Source organism: Pseudorca crassidens, chromosome 5 (assembly GCF_039906515.1).
Source record: "Pseudorca crassidens isolate mPseCra1 chromosome 5, mPseCra1.hap1, whole genome shotgun sequence".
NCBI lineage: Eukaryota > Metazoa > Chordata > Mammalia > Artiodactyla > Delphinidae > Pseudorca > Pseudorca crassidens.
Genome location: NC_090300.1, coordinates 94,847,532 through 94,864,732, shown reverse-complemented (window position 1 = coordinate 94,864,732; position 17,201 = coordinate 94,847,532). Strand labels below are relative to the sequence as shown.

General features: G+C 44.2%; 1 long non-coding RNA gene across 1 annotated transcript; it reads left to right on the top strand.

Annotated features, from left to right (window-relative positions):
• The first annotated feature begins 15,123 nt into the window (after positions 1–15,123).
• LOC137224522 (uncharacterized) lies at positions 15,124–16,431 on the top strand. Its single transcript, XR_010943371.1, has 2 exons — positions 15,124–15,859; positions 16,047–16,431. It is a non-coding gene; the product is annotated as an uncharacterized lncRNA (long non-coding RNA).
• Positions 16,432–17,201: the final 770 nt, after the last annotated feature.

The following is a 17,201-nucleotide window of genomic DNA, read 5'->3' as shown; positions in this document are numbered from 1 at the left end:
GAAGTGGAAACAACATGGAGGAACCCCGTCTCTGGATGTGCATCTCCTAATATTATACATAGAGGCCTCGTCACTTGGGACCCATAGAGTTGCTACTTCCTCCTGCCCAATAAATAGAGGAATAGGATGTCTTATCCACAATTTTGTACTATATACATTGTACATATGTATGTTATATGTATACATACATATGTATGTATATTTTTACTATGTTTTTTTTTTTTTTTTTTCCGGTACGCGGGCCTCTCACTGTTGTGGCCTCTCCCGTTGCGGAGCACAGGCTCCGGATGCGCAGGCTTAGCAGCCATGGCTCACGGGCCCAGCCACTCCGTGGCACGTGGGATCTTTCTGGACCGGGGCACGAACCCGTGTCCCCTGCATCGGCAGGCGGACTCTCAACCACTGCGCCACCAGGGAAACCCTGTACTATGTATTTTGAACTTCATAGTCTGGGTGATATAGAATGTGTATAGTAATGAGTAGAGTCCATGGCCCTATTTGTAATTTCTATCCCCATCTCTACTCAACCAACTTCTAGCTCTATACTGAATCCCTATAACACAAGGCATTTTACAAAGATAGTTCTATTCTATAAACTTCAAGAATGTACATTCACAAACATGTAACATGAAACCCACTCATTCAGTGTAATAAGGGAAGGTGGGACTGAATTAGTGAAAATACGGAATTAGGGACTATTTCTAAAAAACTGAAGTAGCATTATTTTCAAGTACATATATACTCTTATTTCAGTTATGAAACTATACCCTGTAATTGTCCTTGAGGACTTAATTAACCGGGAGATAAAAGTGGTATGTAATCAGCTTATCAACAGAAGGAAGAAATGGGCATTTCTTAAGTGATTGCAAAGTTTGTTCTCTTAAGCAGGTAAAACAACTCAGTTTCTTTATAACCCTTTCCAGATTATCAGTCAACATAGAATAACCTTTCTTGATAAGAAAAAGCAATAGAATTCTTTCAAATCTAAAGCAGGGATATGTGAGCTAAGGAAGTTTCAGTGCTTCTATTGATACATTTTTTCCCCTGTAGGTTAATTCACTAAACAAGTTAATTGGGCTTAGTCCACATCCCTGGTAACACCATCTTGAAGCAAAATGTTGGAAAAGGTCTCCTGGCAAATGGCAACTAGTGGCCACTGCCCTTTTGCCTGGAAAAAGGGGGCTGCTGTTGTATCTGGCGGAGCCCAGTGGACAACAGGCAGGCAGTCTGACAGGGATGCCTGCTGATACTAATTACCCTAGTCCGGCGCTTCCTTTCTGGGGAAGCAGGAGGAGAGAAATTGATGCCAAGTTCTTGCACAAGGTCAAATGTTTCTGGAGGAAGGGAGCCAGGGTTAAATTAGCAGTCAATGAGGTAGGAAGCTGGGTGGAGAAACGCAGGCTGGGAGAAGGGGGAGAAGTCTGGAAATTCAAATGGAGACAGCAGTAAAAAGTAATTACTAACACATTTTCCAACTTGGAAAGCCAGCCACATCCCACACCAGGGCCAGACTCAGAGCTCTTCTGTTCCAAGGAGGCTGGAACAGGCTCAAGGGACAGGAAGGGACTGTGCAAGCCAGGTGCCTGTCACTGGCTTTGGAGCTGTGCTCCCCGAAAATGGAAATTCATCTTGAAAGAGAAAGCAAAGGACATTTCTGCTTAAATTCTCCATTCAGAATAACTTTCTCCATACATTCAATGTATCCATCCTTTTAGGACCTTTTAAGATTATTTAGCAAAAAATTATCAAACATCAAAACAAAGTAAAGGGAAACCTTTTAGGCAAATGTAAGCCTTTGTGAACCTGGAGTATCTCCCTTCTCTGCTGTTCAGCATTGCTGGAGGAAAGAACCTGTGGGAGGGACAGATCTCAGGAGAGGAGGCGGAGGCAAAGGAGGGGAAATGGAAAGGAGAAACAATGGTCTCTGGTGTCAGGGAGAAATTCATGATTGGATTGACTGTTTTGACAGTTGATGTTTATTATTTTTTTCCCTCCAACTTCAGAACCATGACAGACGATTGCTGAACATCAAATTGATGAGTGAATACTTCATCAGATCTGGTTGCCTTAACAACTAAAATAGCCAAAATGTTAAGGCAGTCAAATAAGATTGATTATTTTTGATACAATCTGTGGGTGGTTGACGCAGGAAGTCTCGGCCTAATCACGCATATAAACACCGAGGCTATGTCAACAGATGCAAAAGCAGCCAGAGGACAAGTGAGAAATCCGTCAATCACCTGGATGCCTCATGTCTACCATGCACTGAACAGTGCAGAGGAACACCAGAGTCTCTGGATTGCTTCTGGTTGCTGGATGTCACAGGAGGTAGCCAACCTTAAAAGCTGGGAATTTTCATCCTTTCATTTTCTAGCAAAAAGGCAGAGTCTGGCTTGGAATGGAGAAGCAGATTTCCTCCAAATTGTTGTCTAGAGGTGCTGAATCATGCATGAATGTCAGCAGATGACGCCAACGATGGCATCATTTCACGGGGGCTTTATCTGGTATGAACTAAGCGCATCCTACTTTCTGCATTTTCTTTAATCACCCACAGATAATTGTTATGTTGTGTCATAGACCAAAAAGGAAATTAAACCTCTCTCATTATTGGATTTGGTATTTTCAGGCTTTCCTGAAGACAAGAAAAAGGAAATTCATTTCAGATTTTAGAAAATTCTTAAATTAGAAAATTGCAATCACCATATCAGGAGCCTATCTGAATTCAACTCACCATGTGCGGAGGGATGGATGCCTTAGCATAATGGTTCAGGCACAAAGGTTCCTGAAGCTTTACGCTTGTTTATTTGTTTGGTTAGGTTTTTCTTTCCATTCTGAGTTCTTAAAAAATTATTAGTTGATAGCTCGATGGCAATGCAGTCTGTGTTGAGAAAAAAGGAATTGATTAAGAAGTGAGAGACTGTGAGAGACTGAAAATGAGTGAAAAAGAAAAGCCTATGAAACATTTACTGTGTAATTTTCCAATACAGGTTTGAGTAGGTACCACATGCAGTTAGAAACAGATGCATTTTCAAGCCTTTATTATTGAACAAAGTATGCTTTCTGAGTTTCCCCTTTTAAAGAGAATCCAAAAAATATAATGCTAAAATCTGTATATTAATCAGCAAGGCATTCATTTGAACATCTAATTTCTTGAAATTTGAGAGTCAGGCTCAACTCTTGGAGGTCCTGATCTAGCTAGCATGTAGCTGGATGTCAAGGAAGAACAGTAACAATAATCGTTCATGGAAACAAAACATTGATCTGCATATATCAATTTGATGGATTAATTAGCAAGGATGTTAACTTGATACATTGACACTTAAAAAGTGAATCTGTGGATCCATTTGAATGTATGTTTAAAAACATAATATCACATCTTCTTGGATAACTTTATATTTTACAGTACCTTTTACTTTTCTTATTTTAATTGATCCACAATTCTTTGCAGGTTGACATCTACATTGGACTCTGCTGATGAATGTACAGCCATGCCAATCATGGTTGCCTTTTCCTTCCAGCTTGAATTGCTAAGAGCTGAGCTTTCTTTATACAAGTTGTTGGTAAGTAAATAAGAAAATGATGTTACCCAAACACAGACAATCCACTTTGACACCAGCAAATTATTCCTTTCCTGGGAATTTGAACTAGGAAATTCCTGAAGATTAAGACAGTGGTGAGAGCTGATGTAGAGAGAAGCCTTGATGTAGAGAGAAGCTGGAGAGGCCATGATGCTAACTTGGGGTCTAAGCGAGCAAAAACGATGGGTCAGCAGAAGTGAGAAGGAAAGAAAGGACACAGAGATAGCAGAAGGTGAGAAAGGAATAGAAGGGAGAAACTGAAAGGTAGAGAATAGCCAAATGAGATAAATGCAAGAGGAGTAGGGTGGGACTCCAAGACCTCCTGCCGTTAAGGTCACGAGGATTCACCTCCAGCTCCTGGGGCAGCTGCTGTCCCTGCTCTTGGTTTGGTTTCTCCCGGCAATCTTTAGTAGCATGAGTGAGTCTTTGTTCCTTGCGTCCAAAGGAGTTTGACTACAAAGCATTGTTATCTTCCATGTTGCTGTTGAGCAGCAAAAGGAGAAAGCAAAAGTCCTTTCCTGAGAGGATGGATCGTATTATATTTCATAGGCACGCAAGTAGAAAGTGGTGGAGTCAACACAGGTGCACAGACTTTTCTAAAATTGGTGCTGATGTCAATTTATCACACTATGGCATTTTAAAAACATGCCTCCAAATCCTTTGACACTCCTTCCATTAAGAGGTGGCGTCTATGTCCCCTGCTCTTGAATATGAGTGGGAACTTTTGACAGCTCCAACCAAAGAAGAGTAGCAGAAGTAATGCTGCATGATTCTTGAGACTGGTTTAGAAAAGATTATGCAACTTCTATTTGGTTTTTTGAGAATGCTTTTGGACCCCAGGCACCATGCTGTGAGGAAGCCCAACCTGGTCCATATAGAGAGACTCTCTGGAAAGAGCCTGAGACAAGGTGGGGGGGGCAGTGGGGGGGGAAATGTATTGCCAGCTCTCAGCTATTCCAGCTTTCTTCTTTCTCACTGGTCTCCACTCCTTCCCCCCCCCCCCCCCCATTATTCTAACTTCAAACACTGTTTGACTGCAATACCTGAGAGACCCAAGTCAGAGCCACCCAGCTGAGAACTTTCTAGATTCCTGCCCCACAAAACAATGAATAAAATAATTATCGTTTATATGAATAAATAATTTATAAATAATTAAGTTTTGAACACAGTAATAAACATTAGGTTAGAGTATTATTACCAAATGTGTAAGAGGCTACACCCAAAATCTGAGAGGCCTACCAGCCATTGTACTTCCTCCGTAGGGGTAGAAGGGGCTATTTATGATCCTTTGTTCTTTACCTTGAAGGGGATGTACCTGGAGGATTTCATTACTGTGGTAGGTCCCTGACTCTTCTTTAGAGGTATCTCCCGCCTTCTGGAGTTCATGTGTCTTACCAAGGCACATGAACTTGGCACTTCTTGCTTATCTGATCTGATTAACATGATGTCATCAGTAAAGTGAAGAAATGTATGGTGTTTTGGAATGCCCAGTCAGGTCACTGACATATTATGAGAGGGAGAGAGTTAACATGACCCTGGGGCAAGATCATATGTCTGTACCGTTGTTTATCCCATATGCAGATCAATGATTGCATACAGTGTATTAGATACCAGGCTAATCTGCTCTAGCAAAGAAACCATTTTTGGTACAACAGCTACAACTGGGGCTACTACGTGATTGAGCTTGTGGTAGTCCACTGTCATATCACAGGGTCCATCTGGCTTCTGTAGGTGCCAGACTGGTGAATTAAATGTGGATGGGGCAGTAATTGCCAACTCTGTATCCTTTAGGTCTTCAGAACTGACACTAATCTATTCCCAAAGGATGCAATGTTGGTTTTGATTTAATATCTTGTCCATGGTGGGAGGGACAGTATCAGAGGCTTCCACTTGGCCTTTCCCATTATGAAAATTCTTAACTCACAGATCAAGGAACCAATATAGAGATTCTGTCAATCTCATATTCTAATTATACACTCAGAGACTGGAGAAATAGCTACTGGTTAGGTCCATACACTTAGCTGACCTACTGTGAGCCAGGGACCAATGTCAACACACAGTTCTTGAGTGTTTGAATATTGCCCTTTCCTCAGTACATGGTTCCCTAAGTAGATGGCTGTAGATCCCTCTGGAGAAGGACTGGGAGAATCATTATGATAGCCTTTGATCTTGCAGTGTCCTTCACTCATGAAACCCAGCCTTGCTTTCAGTTAGAGGTCTTTGGGTTGAAAACTGAATCAGGTCCAGAAACTTAGTAAGGGATTGTGACATTTTATAGTAGCAGTAGCCCTTAGCCTTTGTTTCTTTTTGTTACACAGATTGAGAAATAACCTTGTTGCCCGCTCAGTCTTGACCCTGGAGATGCTGTGTTCCATTAACTATCTCCACAGCACTCCGTGAGTCACGTCACTCCCTGCTCCCCAACCTTGCTACTCTTTACAATAATTGAGCTCACTTTGCTTTTGATGGCTAAGTGCTACCACCTGGCCTCTATTTTTTCAGAAGTCTACAAGCACTGTGCTATTTGAGAGCCAATTTTGCAAGAGCAACCTCCCAAATCAGTCCTATTCTACAGAGGTTAACCACCACCGAGATTCTTAACAATGCCAGTGTCCCCTGCACATCCCATGTTCTTTGGTAAATGGACTGTCCTCTGAACTCTCTCACAGAACATAATAAGCTAACAGGTTTTCTGCCAATGCATAATGTAGCCAGTGCAATATGCCCACTTTCCTAGCCCTTCAGTTCCTTCCTCCTTCATTTGCCCCCAAAATGTTGGCATGTTTCCCAAAGTTCTTGCCATGATCTTAAATCCTGCATCAAGGGTTAGTGCTCCAAGATCTATAAACTATCCTTTATCCAACTTTATATTCCATCCCCTTTAATCCAGCGCCTCCAAGAGTCCAGTCCATTTGTATTCTGCTGGCTCTTGACAGTAAAATTTGGTTACATCTTTCAGCTCCTTAGGTGTATAACCCCTTTTCTTGCTTTGCAACTCCTGCACTCCCTCATCTGGCTTATGCTGTGACTTGACCCTAAGTTATTCTTCTGGTGATTACAAAGGGAGGTGAGGTAGATTATGGGGGTGGGTGCACATGGCTTTGCAAGGTAGAAGCTTCTGTCTCATCTTCAAGTAAGGAGGAAGAACTAGGCTTTAACAAGAAGGAATGGGCCTTTTTTCTTGGCCCAGAGAGTCTAGCAGAATATGAAGATTTAGATTCCTCATCATAACTCTTAGGGTCCCACTCCTTCCCAAACAGGGTCACAATCTTAGTGTAGGTGAACTGTCAAGGTCAAATATCAACCTTCATGGAGATCTGCTACTTTTATACTTAAATCCTGGCCTTGATCCTCAGATTTTTCTGCCTGCCTGCTGCAGGAGATGAGAGTCCCTTTAAATACTGCCAAGGAGGCCCCCTTCTGACTTTCATACCTTGCTTATATTGAGGGTTAGTGGCCTTCATTGACATTCTTTTTTTTTTTTTTTTTTGTGGTACGCGGGCCTCTCACTCTTGTGGCCTCTCCCATTGCGGAGCACAGGCTCCGGACACGCAGGCCCAGCGGCCATGGCTCACGGGCCCAGCCGCTCCGCGGCATGTGGGATCTTCCCGGATCGGGGCATGAACCCATGTCCCCTGCATCGGCAGGCGGACTCCCAACCACTGCGCCACCAGGGAAGCCCCATTGACATTCTTTAATGCATGGATGGCTTTAGCAATAGTCATTCAGTTTCACAGTCCTTACAATTACCATTTACCACAACACTCTCCAATGCTGTTTGCTAGAACAATTTCCTTCCACCGGTATGCCATCCTAGTTTGCCACTGGTAAAAGTTTTAATAATCGTACTGCAAGTACATGCCAAGGGCTATTAATGCTTCATCTCCCACCAGCGATGGAGTCATCATTGCCAGCTGGCTGAAGTCTGTTTTTTTGGGCCCCTTCTGGTACTATATGGCAGGTCAGGTTCTCTAGGAAGCAGACTCTGAAATTCTTAGAACTGGGTGCAGGAGGTTTACTGAGAGAGTGTTCTTAGGAGGTGACGGGAGAAAAAGGTTGGACCTAGGGAGAAACTGAACTGTCATGGAATTACAACAAAGGCCTCAATCAATCTTAAGAGTTCTGGACCATCATTTTGTCCTCCAGAGTTGTCATGCCCTGAGGCAGGGGTGTTGGACCTTCATAAACCACACCCATCCTCCCCGAGTCAAACATCCTGCCACAGGGTAGGAAGGGTGACCTTGGTGGGTGCAGCTGTCTTTGGCTGTTGCCAATTCTTGGATCGGAGCTCAGCTGAAAGTTCCCAGAATCTGGGAGAATGAGAGTGTTGGTCCTGAAAGAAGGATCTGATTGGTATACCACAACATCCATTATATCCCACACAATGATGTTAAAAACAAGACAACAGGCCCAGAATGGAGTCACTTATGCTAAGCTCCATGTCACCAAACCAAGACTTAATTTAATTACAGCTTCAGCTCTCCCAGAAATAGAACCTTAAACCAGTCAGTCAGGAATTGCCTGATCAGCACTAGTTAGGTCACCTGCCTGGTAGACCCTTGCCATCCCCTAAAGGAAAGTAACCTTGCAATAACCAACCTGCTTTTTTGCCTAGTGTAACTTCCTTGTATCTTCTCCCTTCTGCCTATAAAAGTCTTTCTTTTTGTACAGCTCCATGGAGTTCTTTTCTACCTGCTAGATTGGATGCTGCTTCATTTATGACTCATTGAATAAAGTCAATAAAATCTTTAAAATTTACTTAGTTGAATTTTGTTTCTTAACAATGATAATGATTTTCTATCTATGCATTGGGACCTACCAAGTATTCCTGATAGATTGACTGCGTACCCAACTCTAGACATAGCGGAGCAACGGCATGGGTGGAATTAGAGTCAGACCCTGAGCGATAAATGCTGTTCCAGTAAGCATTCCTGGTCCTGACTTCCCAGCTTTCCTTAGGTAATTCTCTGCATTTGGCCTTACAATCCCTTAGCACAGAGAAGTGATCTTGGAAAGGACATTCTGTTCCAGGCTTTCCACAGGTTCTCACAGCACATTAGATGTGTTGCACAAGTCCAAATAGTCCGTGAAGTAAAGGAAAGGGTACCTGTGAGATTGTAATTTATTAATATAATAAGAAATATGTATTTGGTTTCCACCCACTGTTCCTGGCAGAGAGCACCTAGAACCCTTGGAATTTCCTAAGTAATGAAAGCAATAAAGTGTTTTTTGTTACATTAATGAGGTGACTTTTGGAAAGCCCCTAGTAACCAAAGGATGGTAGTGATTAGAGGGTTGGAACTTTCAGTCCCAACCCCCAGGCCAGGGAAGGGAGAGGGCTGGAGATTGAGTTCGGTCACCAACGAACAATGATTTAATCAACCATGTGTATGTAATAAAGCCTCCATGAAAACCCAGAAAGACGGGATTTGGGGAGCTACCAGGTTGGTGAACACGTGGAGATTCAGGGAGACTGGCACCCTTGGAGACGGCATGGAAGCTGCTTGTCTCTTCCCCATACCTTGCCCTATGCATATCTTCCATTGGATTGTTTCTGAGTTATATCCTTTTATAATAAACCAGCAATTTTGTAAGTAAAATATTTCTCTGAGTTCTGTGAGCTGCTCTAGCAAATTAGTTGAACCCGAGGAGGGGGATTATTGGAAGCTCTGAACAATAGGACGGGTGACAACCTGGACTTTTGAGTGGCCTCTGAAGTGGGAGGAGGGGCAGTCTTGTAGGACAACCCTTAACGTGTGGGATCTGATGCTACCTCTAGGTAGATCGTGTCAGAACTGAGCTGTTTGGTGGTGTGGACAAAAACATATCAGAGTACCAAAGCAACAAGGTTTGGACTTTTAACATCATTTGGGCCATAGTCAAAAGATAGCAGCAAGGGAAAATCTACTGCTCTTGGAACCAGAAAATATAATGAAATTTAGACTCTAGTTCCAGCTTTGCCATTCATTAGCTAAATTATTTTGGGAAAAATCACTTAACCTCTCTACATTTCAATTTTTTCAACTGTAAAATGAGTATAATATGACCAAATTGCGTTATGCTCATTTTACAGGTGGTTTTAAGAACCAGAGGGGCAATGTTTGTAAATACAAAGTGCTGTTATTGTTTTGGTTAAAGGGGAATTTCTTTAAGGATTGTAACAAGCGTTCTAAATTAACTTTATTTTTCTACTTCACTAGCTTTACATCACCAATGGGCAAATTTTTCCAAATTATACTTACTATTTTACCTGAAAATTGTTGTTTTTGCCTCTCTATAGGATTCTAGAGATAAACCCAAAAGAAACCTTGTCAGGTGTGAGCCATTGGCCATCACTCTAGGATGCTTTGGTTTGGAAACCTCCCCTTGATGGTAGAGGAAGGACCAGTTTCAAACAAACCACTTAATAAATTGTTAATAAAATGAAAAAGCCCCTTTCCACAATAGCAACCAGAAGCAAAACCACGAACACTGTTCACTGAGTTTCCCAGGACAGCAGTGTTTGGAAAGAGAGAGAGAAAAGGAAGACGGGGAGAATGATAGTAATACTTTATGTTCATACAGATTTTTCCCTCCATTGGTTTCCAAGCATTTGGCAAACTTTAATTGGCTAATCCTCAAATATCCATTTAAGGTTAAGTAGGCAGCAGGTATTATCCCTGATTTTCAAATGGAGGAATAAATGTACAAAGAGATTAAGTGCCTCCGGATTCCCAATCCACAGCCCAAACTCCAAGATTTCACTGTGCAGAATCGTTTGGGTCTTTTGTTGATCTCTCTGAAGCACAATCTTTCACAATTCATTTTCCCAAAGACAAAAGATATGGTATCTTTTTTCCTCTATAGCATTTGCTTTGGGTCAAAGGCAAAGATACATATTTTCAGGCGTGACAAACATTTTTACAGTTAAGCAAACTCAATGTGGGCAGAAAAGTCTTTGGGGGGTGTGTGTGTGTGTGTTTAATTTCCAAAAAGACATTGATGTTCTTTTCTGGGGCTGAACACTCTTTGAGTCCAACAGTGAGGCAGAGCTTGTGAACAAAACCCTTCCTATTCACTTCAAACTGCAGTATCTTTGCTAAACGTTCTTCGGAAAATTCCCAGCTTTGTTTAACAGATTACCAAGGCTTCTCTTCAGACTACCCAGCTGACCCCCATTCATCTAGTATCCTCGAGGTTGCCAGGAGAAACAGTCTGTCCTCACCAGATTAAAGCTTGCTGTGGGATATAAGACAATTTTGCATAAAAAGAAAATACTCTGATGAGAAGTGGAAAAAGCCTTTAGGTATATAAGCAGGCAGAAAATCTGTGAGTCAGGACGAACAGAATTATTTCACCTTAACAGGACTCACAAAACATTGACCATTTAGGGCCCAGGCATTATGTGGAGAAAATGAAATTTTCATCCAGATTCCATTCAGCTCTGAGATGCATTCAGGGCCTCATGCCAGGGGCTTCATCAGAGTCCTGATGAGGCCCTTCGGTTCAAGGCCCACGGCACCTATGACGCTAGTACGCACCCTCGAGGAATAAAAACCTGAGTTTCTTCCAGTGGAAGTGCAGAGGAAGAAAGAAAGTGGGGATTTCTTGGGGAGGGAGCAGAGGAGAAAAGGCAAACTGTTGACAAACAATTTGTACCACAGCAAATTGATAATAATCCCCAAGTCTTGTATTGAAGTCAAACCATGTCCAGTTTCTGGTGTGAGTATGCGTTCTGTTAAAAGATGAACTGGGGCATATTAAACATTTTAAGAGCTTATTTGAGCATCTATCCATTCCAGTGGATATGGGGCAGTGCCAAACCTGATGAGGTCAAGGGAAAGACTTATATAGGGAAAGTGGGGAAGCAAAGAAAGGAAATGGCTTGATTTAAAGCCTACTGGGCTGTTTGTGGCCGGTTGTCCTTAGCCTTTTGATTTGGTAACCCTGAGACATTTCCAGGCTTAGAGCTGAGTTTGCTTACGTGTGTGGAGGCATCAGAGCCCCTCAGGCTAATGGCCTCCTTGTCAACAGCAGGGAGTTAAGAGCTCCCTGGACTTGGCCCCGGAAGTCCCGAGTTGGGGTCAAGCTCTGCTATTCACTATGTCTGTGACCTTGAGCAAGGTTTTGACTATTTATGGACTTCAGTTTCCTCATGTCAAACAAGGTAACTAGGGGATTGTTAGGTTTATTCCTAATGGTCTCTGAATGACTAGTAGCCGAACAAACGACCACCCCTCCCCATCTCTGTCACTTCTTCCCTCGTGATCAGCTCTCTGGGCCTGAGATAAGACCAGGATTCTTTCTAGTCGGGTTGCATGTTAGGGCCTCCTCTTCTTTCCCGAGTTGCTGCCCACAGCTGTCAAGGTCTGTGTCTGAGGAAAGCGGAGGAAGCACCCTTGCGGGAGAGGTAGGACCATCTTGGCTGGTGGCTCACTCTCTCCAGCAGGCCCTTCGCATACAAACCTCCTTCGCTCTTCAACCCTGAGAGGAATATATCATTCAGATCACTTTACAGATTGGGAAACCGAATGGCAGAAGAGATAAAAGGACTTGTTGAGATCACGCAGTCATAAATATAGAGTGAGGCCTGGCTGTGCAATCTGTGGGGCTGAGTGCAAAATGAAAAACCGGGGCCCCTCGTTCAAAAATTATTAAGAATTTCAAGACGGTGACGGCATTGACCCAAGTGTGGGCCCCGTCTAAGCTCAGGCCCTCTGACTGCACCGGCCATAAGCCGGGTAGAGTTGGAGGACAGACTTCTCTCTGTGGACTGTCCGCATTGTCTCCATTTGCCCCTCTAGACCTGCTCCAGACACTTCTCCACGTGCTCCGTGCCCAGGAGGCTGACCTCTAGGATGTGGCTGCTGCCTCCTGGCTGGTGTGGCCAATGGGGGGCACGGACAGGAGGCTGGAGGCCTGGACAGTGTGAGCTCCCTCCCCGCCAGGCAGCAGCTTGGCCATTGCTGTGTTCTCCCCTCTCTCTCCAGCCTGGTGACTGATCCCATGGGCACAGCTCCTGTAGATTTAGCTAACAGTTCCCTCCCTGCCCCTTCAGGACTAGGTTTCCCCTGTGGCTCATCCCCGTGTTCTCCTCCATCTCTCGCCCACTGTCCACATCTTTGGAAACAGCCCTCTTTTAAAAAAGAGTGTCATCGGTTTCCTATGGGTTATCTGTTGGTTGACTTGCCCAACTCTCCCTTTTGGGAGCTGCAACCTGCTTTATCTTGGAAGAATGGTCCTGCCGCCCAGGTACCCAGGGCTCATATGAAGCAAGCCTGGTCAATCAGAATCCCCCAACCTCTCTTGCCACAGTGACTGCCAGGAATGTGCGTGTCTCTTGGGGCCATTTCTGCTGGAATTGGTGGAGCGGGTGAGGAACTCTTTCCCTTCACGAGTCAGAACATTTTTTTGTGTGAAGGGCCAGATAGTAAATATTTTAGGCTTTGCAGCCCACATAGGGTCCTGTCTCATAGTCTTCTTTTTTGCTGTCTTACAACTCTTTAAAAATTTAAAACCATTCCTAGCTTGCCATGTGTGGAGTTGGGGGTGTGCAAAAATAGGCCACCAGGCCAATGATTTGCTGACCCCTTAGGGTCATACAAGGGAAAAACAAGTCAAAGATCTCCTTGCAACCATCATCTCGTGGCAAAGAGGAAGCCAGCCTGAGTGTATGTACACACACACACACACACACACACACACACACACACACCAAGGAGAGAAATTCCTGGAAGCATTACATCATCTCCTATTAGAGTTCCCAACACCCTGGTTCTCAACTCTCTCTTCTACCTGTGAGCCACTCAGCACTCTTCCCAGTTACTAAGCTAACCTGAGTTGGTGTGAGTTGGGTTTCTATTACCTGCAAACGACCAACCCCCGGCTGACATATCTTCAGAACCCACAGCCAGCCCCTTCCTTGATTCCACTGGTCTCAGACCAATTCCCATGCAGCCCACGAATTGCACAGCTCTTGGCCAAGAGTATGGGATGAAGGCCACTCCTGCTGAAAGTTTCACACAGTGGACATAAACATCTTTTTAGGATAGAAAATGGGAAGAATAGGAAATTTTAACCAAACACGAGTGAGATCTCTGTTTGCACACACCTTCAGAGTCACAGCTCACGGTCCAGGCAACATTGCTGATTCTAAACAGGGTCTCCATGGTGTCACAGATGGTCGGCAGAGGCCTTGGACTGGGAACTTGGGTTTTAGGAGCAGCAGCTGCCTCTGCCTCTAATTCAGTGTGTCCTGATGGAGAGTTGCTGCAAGGATGCATTGTGGGTCACATTCAAAAATTGCCGTTGCAAATGGCTCAGTGTCCTGCATGTGCAGATGTAAGAAAGGGGCACTTAATAGGCAGAATCTGTGACATTCACTGAAAGGGACACCAGGTGGCCACACGGACCAGCTCCATCTGTGCAGCGACTGACCTCCAGAAGCCAGGTGGGAAGGGAACAGATTCCCAGGGTGTGTCTGGTAGGGACTTTTTTTTTTTTTCCTTAAAAAAAACGTTTTGGCAGAGAAGTGTATAAAAAGCTACCATACAGCCTCATCCATGACTCAGCTGGGGAGGTGGACTGTTTTGAAATAATTCTCCACCCTTTTCAGAAAGAAGAAAGCAAAATGGTTATGAAATGGGAGTTAAATATGGTGATGGTCAATCTCAGCATCAAATATCCTGTCCCACTGACCCCATTAAGTCAGTTCATATTTGATTTGACCACGTGTCCAGATGTGGGTTGTAGGAAGACTGTTCGCCACAAGAACACTCGGAGAGACTGTCCTTCTGAATAAAGCAGAGTGGGTGTGTCGGCCCTTTCAGGGAGGCAGGAAGCTTGACCACTAGGCCTCAGGGCCTCTCAGACTGTTCACGTGGGAACCTCCTGGGATCTTGAGAAAACACAGATTCTGGTTTTTTTTTTTTTTTTTTTTTGGTACGTGGGCCTCTCACTGTTGTGGCCGCTCCCGTTGCGGAGCACATGCTCCAGACGCGCAGGCTCAGCGGCCATGGCTCACGGGCCCAGCCGCTCCGCGGCATGTGGGATCTTCCCGGACCGGGGCACGAACCCGTGTCCCCTGCATCGGCAGGCGGACTCTCAACCACTGTGCCACCAGGGAAGCCCAAAACACAGATTCTGATTCCATCATTCTAGAGTGGGGCCTGAGAGTTTGCATTTCTAATAAGCTCCCTGGTGATGAAGATGCACCAATCTATGCACCAATCTGTAAGTAGCAAGGGACAAGAGGACAACAGTGCCTTAGTGCTGGTGACATTTGGCCTCTAATACTTGTTCATAATAATAGCTAACAATGCACTGAATGCTAACAACGAGAAAGAAGTCACAACACTAGTAAGGAACGTTGCTAGAAACTGTCTGTAAACCCCATGCTCTTTCCACTGCTCCAGCCTGGCTCACTGCACGGTAGAGGCAAATGGGGGACCTCCAGCCCTCACAGCCCAACACGAGGTCCCGACCCCTAGCAGCCCAGGTGCACGACCTGGCTTAACTGCCAAGCAGAACCTTCTGGAAGGAGGCTTGGCCTCGTACAGTGAAAAGCAGTCCAGGATTTAAAAGAAATACATTTGGCATTTCCAGACCCTGGGATGAACAGGCTAGTCTTTCTGTTCAGCCAATCTGCCTGACTGGGCAGAAATGAACTACCTGGATGAATGAAAGTAGGAGAACATCTATCTGATTGAAACACTGTTGTTGCTATACAAAATACAGTAGCCAGATGAACTGCTCCTCCAGGGCAGATGTGGGATGTTTCCCCATAGCTCACAGCACTCCCTGGTGTCTCCTGAAATCCCCAGAAGATAGATCCTCAGGACATGGTGCTGACTCCTGCCTTTGCTTCCCCAACTGACAGCTAGTAAAACATGGGCCTGCGATGAACAAAACCTCCAGAGAAGAACCGTATATTTCAAGCATTTTTTGTCTCTGAAAAGAAGCCTGGAGTCCAGAAACTTCTGTGACGTATGTTTATCATCTCAGTCTTTGTGCTGATTGGACCTGGGTGACCGTGGACCTGCATGATTGGGAAGAAACACAATCAGCTTTTCAGACATGTCTATACCTGGAAAGCTTCACAAAAGAGTTTTTTCTCTTTGGCTTCCTTTCTGAACCGTTTTTGTTGTAGAGCTCCAGGCAGAAGCAGCTCTGAGCGAAACTGGGCACAAGGGAAATTTCTCTCTGACATTTTCCCACCTTTTCCATCTGGATCCTCTCTTCCTGCCCTCCACTCCCTCCAGCCTCCTCCACTTCCAATACTGAATTCCAACCACAGGCACAGGGTGAGTATAATATTTGCAGGGGAGGGAGGAAGTGGGAACAACCACTTGGATATTGTAGTGATCCGTATTTATTTTCTACATTGATGAAAAATTAGTCATTTTTTAAGTTGTCGCAAAACAAATAGAATCATGACTTATGTTTTACAGTTTATGTAACTGATTTTATGTACTTTTAATTTTTTATCAGATTTCTGACAGTTAAAAATCATTTCCCCTTCCAGAAAGATGAAGGATCACGTTTCCCCCTTCTGCCCAGCTGCAGCCATCTGGGAGCATAGCGTTGCACATTGTTCTTCCTGTGCAGTGTTGAAATAAGTTTCTTGGCCCAAGATGGAGCTGCTTCTGCCCAGGGTGCCATGTCAGCAAAGCAAAACTTAGACAACTTTTGTGTCCCTGGAAATGTTCCACTTGATCAGAAAGGTGGTTCCCCAAACACGAAGCCAACTCTGGGGTCTCTACTTACTTCCTTCTTCCTTCTTTAGCCTACAAAAGCTTCCTGCATTCCGCCCCATTTTGACGTTCTGACTGTTCACTTCATGAAGTATCAAATAAAGTTTGTTTGTATCACCTAAGTTGTCTTCTTTGGTCATTTTTAACAGTAGTAATCAGTTACTTGTAACTATTAACTGGTGAAAACTCAGGTTGTGTACAACAAGGACCTACTGTATAGCACAGGGAACTCTGCTCAATGTTATGTGGCAGCCTGTATGGGAAGGGAGTCGGGGGAGAATGGATACATGTATATGCATGGCTGAGTTGCTTTGCTGTGCACCTGAAACTATCACACATTGTTAATCGGCTATACTCCAATATAAAATAAAAAGTTAAAGAAAAAAGCTATTATAAAAAGAAAGAAAGAAAGAAAGAAAACTCAGGTGGTATGGATCCCAAAGACTAGAAGGCCTGTGGGGATGGAGGACTACCTGGTAGGAGGCCTTGAAAAAGAGTCAAGTGAGAAACAAGATGGCCCCAGGACACTTGCATGGGCCAATGTAGGCTTAGAAGAGGGCAGTGGGGAAGTAGGAAATTGACTGACCACTGCTAAGGAGACATCATTAATACGTGTGTCTATCGAGTGGAGGTGAAGATTAAGGAAACAGCAGCCAAGAAGTCTCCTGGGTAGACCTGGGTGACTTTGGGTAGACATTGGAGCCATGTGCCATAAGGAATACAGAATGAGTAGGTCTGAGAAAAGGAAGGAAGGGTGATTTTAACTGGGACATATTAGCAACTTTGTGGTGCATCTGTGACATCCAAATGGGGATGTCCAATGGGTCAGGAGAGAAGCGGGAGCTGGAGATACACGCTTGAGTCCTCTGTGTATGTGCTTTGCTGAAATCAT